We start from the raw sequence: 5,441 nt of genomic DNA on the forward strand, positions 1-5,441 counted from the left end.
TCCCAAAGCCCTTGCTTGGAAGTGTACTTTGCCAGACTGCAAATAACCTTGCCCTCATCCAGGTTAAGGTGGCGAGACATGGCTGTGATGACATCATAGGCCTTGTAGATCTCTGCACCAGACAGGATGCTCTTGCCAGCATACTTGGGGTCCAACATGTATGCTGCGGCGTATATGGGCTTCAGGCAGAAGTCTTCACGCTTTTTTATGTATTCAGAACTGCAGTTTCCTCTGCTTGGAGCAACAGTGAAGTGGGCAGGGCAGTACAGATTTCTTCTCTTACATCTGCAAGCAGAGTCTGAACATCAGACATGATGGCATTGTCTCCTTCAATCTGTGCGATGGCTACTGCTATAGGTTTCAGGAGTTTCAGGCTGCTTACCACTCTCTCCGAAAATACATAATTCAGGAGGATCCTCTTGATGGGGCTGTCCATATCGGCAGACTGTGATATGGCCATTTCTTGGAGAGACTCCTTCCCCTCCAGGAGACTGTCAAACATGATGACAACACCACCCCAACGGGTGTTGCTAGACAGCTTCAATGTGGTGCTCTTATTCTTCTCACTTTGTTTGGTGAGGTAGATTGCTGCTATACCTTGACGACCCTTCACATCCCTAAACCTTTCCTTGGCTCTCGTAGAGTGTTGTCACGTCCTGACCATAGTAAGTTGTTATTTTCTATGGTAGAGTAGGTCAGGGCGTGACAGGGGGTGTTTGTCCGTTTTTGTATTTCTATGTTTAGTTTCTAGTTTTGTATTTCTAGGTTGGCTTTTGTTTGGTATGACCTCCAATTAGAGGCAGCCGGTTGTCGTTGTCTCCAATTGGAGGTCATATTTAAGTTGATGTTTGTCCCACTTGTGTTTTATGGGTGATTATACTTTGTGAGTAGTGTTTGTTCCTCCTGCGTCACGGTTTGTTGTTTTGTTCTTAAGTTTATGTTTGTATTGCATTAAGTTTCACAGTCCAATAAATATGTGGAACAAAACCGACGCTGCATTTTGGTCCGATCATTCTGACAGCCGTGACAAGTGTATCCATTGTTTTCAGTGCCATGATGTCCTTGAGGAGCAGATTCAATGTATGAGCAGCACAGCCAATGGGTGTGATGTGAGGGTAGGACTCCTCCACTTTAGACCAAGCAGCCTTCATGTTCGCAGCATTGTCTGTCGCTAGTGCAAATACCTTCTGTGGTCCAAGGTTATTGATGACTACCTTCAGCTCATCTGCAATGTAGGGACCAGTGTGTCTGTTGTCCCTTGTGTCTGTGCTCTTGTAGAATACTGGTTGAGGGGTGGAGATGATGTAGTTAATTATTCCTTGCCCACGAACATTCGACCACCCATCAGAGATGAGTGCAATACAGTCTGCTTTCTCTATGATTTGCTTGACCTTCACTTGAACTCTGAACTCTGCATCCAGCAAATGAGTAGATAAAGCATGTCTGGTTGGAGGGGTGTATGCTGGGTGAAGAACATTCAGAAATCTCTTCCGATACACATTGCCTCTGAGCATCAGAGGTGAACCAGTTGCATACATACCTCGAGCAAGACATTCATCAGCATTTCTCTGACTACGTTCCTCCATTGAGTCAAAAAACCTTCTGATTCCAGGAGGACCATGAGCTGTTGCTATCTATAAGGTGTCTGATTCATCATTTTCACCTCGAATAGAAGTAGAGGGACTTTTGCCAGAGGTTGCTTGTTGTGAGCGCTGAGGGAACTTTATGCACTTGGCCAGATGATTCTGCATCTTTGTTGCATTCTTCACATATGATTTGGCACAGTATTTGCAAATGTATGCAGCCTTTCCTTCTACAGTAGCTGCAGTGAAATGTCTCCACACATCAGATAGTGCCTGTGGCATTTTCCTGTAAAGATGAGAAAAAAATGAGTAAAAACCTCCCAAATCAATTCCATGTACAGATAAATAGTTAAGCAGTTAGATTAAACAACTCCTTTGTAAGAAATGTTTTAAAATGAAACAGGTGAATTAACACTCATCAGTTTGCAGGCTCAAGCAAGCTAAAACCCACAGGTAGCAAAAACTAACTAGCAGAAATTGTTAACAAGTAAGAAATTATTTAAACACACTTTGCTGTAGGCTACTATTTACTAGTTAACAGAAAATAATGTATGTCATATAAAATATATTCACCCCACCCAGTATTGTATTCAAAACTTACCAGAAAGCATGTAGTCCTTGGCTCAAACAGTGTAGTAGTGTGGGCTCAGTAGCATCTCATTAGTGTGCAAGATCTTGAGTATCAGCTGTACATGTGATGGAAGAATGCACTGTGCATGCCGAGGGTTGCAATTCCATTGAATTGGGGATAGTTTAACCAAAATATGCCACAAGACCTAGAATTGACTTAGGTGTATCCCACTAAAAAAAGGTTCACTGTTATAAGCTAACTTTTTTAATGAATTCAAGCAAAATTCCCCAAATTACCGGGCTTAACTTTCCATGAAAAATGTACGGAAAAATTCCTGAAATTTACCGGAAAGTTTCTGACCCTTTGCAACCCTAGTCAAGACCCTGTGAGTGTGACCAGCATGCAGATGAGCTTCCTTGAAACGGTTTCTGATTGTTTGTGCAGAAATTCTTCGGTAGTTTAAATTCACAGTTTCATCAGATGTCCGGGTGGCTGGTCTCGCAGGTGAAGAAGCTGGATGTGGAGGTCCTGGGCTGGCGTGGTTACACGTGGTCTACGGTTGTGAGGCTGGTTGGACTTACTGCCAAATTCTCTAAAACAAGTTTGGAGGCAGCTTATGGTAGAGAAATTAACATTCAATTCTCTGGCAACAGCTCAAATGGACATTCCTGCAGTCAGCATGCCAATTGCACACCCTCAAAACTTGAGTCATCTGTGGCATTGTGTTGTGTGACAAAACTGCAAATTTTAGAGCGGCCTTTTACTGTCCCCAGCACAAGATTCTTGATATGCCACACTTGTCAGGTGGATGGATTATCTTGGCCAAGAAAAATGCTGACAAACAGGGATGTAAACAAATTTGTGGCTGAGTGTCTGGACAGACTGTATCTCTCTACCTCGCTGGGCCCCCCCATTTATCTACTAGAGTGTTCCCCAACCCTCTCCTTTATCTGCTACAGCGTTCCCAACCCTCTCCTTTATCTACTACAGTGTTCCCAACCCTATCATTTTGCTAATACAGTTATCCAACCCACTCCTTTATCTACTACAGTGTTCCCAACCCTCTCCTGTATCTACTACAGTGTCCCCAACCCTCTCTTTTATCTACTACAGTGTCCCCAACCCTCTCCTTTATCTACTACAGTGTCCCCAACCCTCTCCTTTATCTACTACAGTGTCCCCAACCCTCTCCTTTATCTACTACAGTGTCCCCAACCCTCTCCTTTATATACTACAGTGTTCCCAAACCTCTCCTGTATCTACTACAGTGTCCCCAACCCTCTCTTTTATCTACTACAGTGTCCCCAACCCTCTCCTTTATCTACTACAGTGTCCCCAACCCTCTCCTTTATATACTACAGTGTCCCCAACCCTCTCCTGTATCTACTACAGTGTCCCCAACCCTCTCCTTTATCTACTACAGTGTTCCCAACCCTCTCCTGTATCTACTACAGTGTCCCCAACCCTCTCCTGTATCTACTCCCAACCCTCTCCTTTATCTATTACAGTGTTCCCCGACCCTCTCCTGTATCTACTACAGTGTTCCCCAACCCTCTCCTTTATCTACTACAGTGTCCCTAACCCTCTCCTGTATGTACTACAGTGTCCCCCAACCCTCTCCTGTATCTACTACAGTGTTCCCCAACCCTCTCCTGTATCTACTACAGTGTTCCCCAACCCTCTCCTGTATCTACTACAGTGTCCCCAACCCTCTCCTGTATCTACTACAGTGTTCCCAACCCTCTCCTGTATCTACTACAGTTTTCCCAACCCTCTCCTTTATCTACTACAGTGTCCCCCAACCCTCTCCTGTATCTACTACAGTGTTCCCCAACCCTCTCCTTTATCTACTAAGGTGTTCCCAACCCTCTCCTTTATCTACTACAGTGTCCCCCAACCCTCTCCTGTATCTACTACAGTGTCCCCAACCCTCTCCTTTATCTACTGCAGTGTTCCCAACCCTCTCCTGTATCTACTAGTGTCCCCAACCCTCTCCTGTATCTACTCCCAACCCTTTCCTTTATCTACTACAGTGTTCCCCGACCCTCTCCTGTATCTACTACAATGTTCCCCAACCCTCTCCTTTATCTACTACAGTGTCCCCAACCCTCTCCTGTATCTACTACAGTGTCCCCCAACCCTCTCCTGTATCTACTACAGTGTTCCCCAACCCTCTCCTGTATCTACTACAGTGTTCCCCAACCCTCTCCTTTATCTACTACAGTGTCCCCAACCCTCTCCTGTATCTACTACAGTGTTCCAAACCCTCTCCTGTATCTACTACAGTTTCCCCAACCCTCTCCTTTATCTACTACAGTGTCCCCCAACCCTCTCCTGTATGTACTACAGTGTCCCCAACCCTCTCCTTTGTCTACTACAGTGTCCCCCAACCCTCTCTTGTATCTACTACAGTGTTCCCCAACCCTCTCCTTTATCTGCTACAGTGTTCCCAACCTTCTCCTTTATCTACTACAGTGTTCCCCGACCCTCTCCTGTATCTACTACAGTGTTCCCCAACCATCTCCTGTATCTACTACAGTGTCCCCAACCCTCTCCTTTATCTACTACAGTGTCCACCAACCCTCTCCTGTATCTACCACAGTGTCCCCCAACCCTCTCCTGTATCTACTGCAGTGTTCCCAACCGTCTCCTGTATCTACTACAGTGTCCCCAACCCTCTCCTGTATCTACTACAGTGTTCCCAACACTCTCCTGTATCTACTACAGTGTTCCCCAACCCTCTCCTTTATCTTCTACAGTGTTCCCAAGTCTCTCCTTTATCTACTACAGTGTCCCCCAACCCTCTCCTGTATCTACTACAGTGTCCCCAACCCTCTCCTTTATCTACTACAGTTTTCCCAACACTCTCCTGTATCTACTACAGTGTCCCCAACCCACTCCTGTATCTACTCCCAACCCTCTCCTTTATCTACTACAGTGTTCCCCGACCCTCTCCTGTATCTACAACAGTGTTCCCCAACCCTCTCCTTTATCTACTACAGTGTCCCTAACCCTCTCCTGTATCTACTACAGTGTCCCCCAACCCTCTCCTGTATCTACTACAGTGTTCCCCAACCCTCTCCTGTATCTACTACAGTGTTCCCCAACCCTCTCCTTTATCTACTACAGTGTCCCCAACCCTCTCCTGTATCTGCTACAGTGTTCCCAACCCTCTCCTGTATCTACTACAGTTTCCCCAACCCTCTCTCCTTTATCTACTACAGTGTCCCCCAACCCTCTCGTGTATCTACTACAGTGTCCCCAACCCTCTCCTTTATCTACTGCAG

This window comes from Salmo trutta, chromosome 13 (genome assembly GCF_901001165.1).
Source record: "Salmo trutta chromosome 13, fSalTru1.1, whole genome shotgun sequence".
Lineage (NCBI taxonomy): Eukaryota > Metazoa > Chordata > Actinopteri > Salmoniformes > Salmonidae > Salmo > Salmo trutta.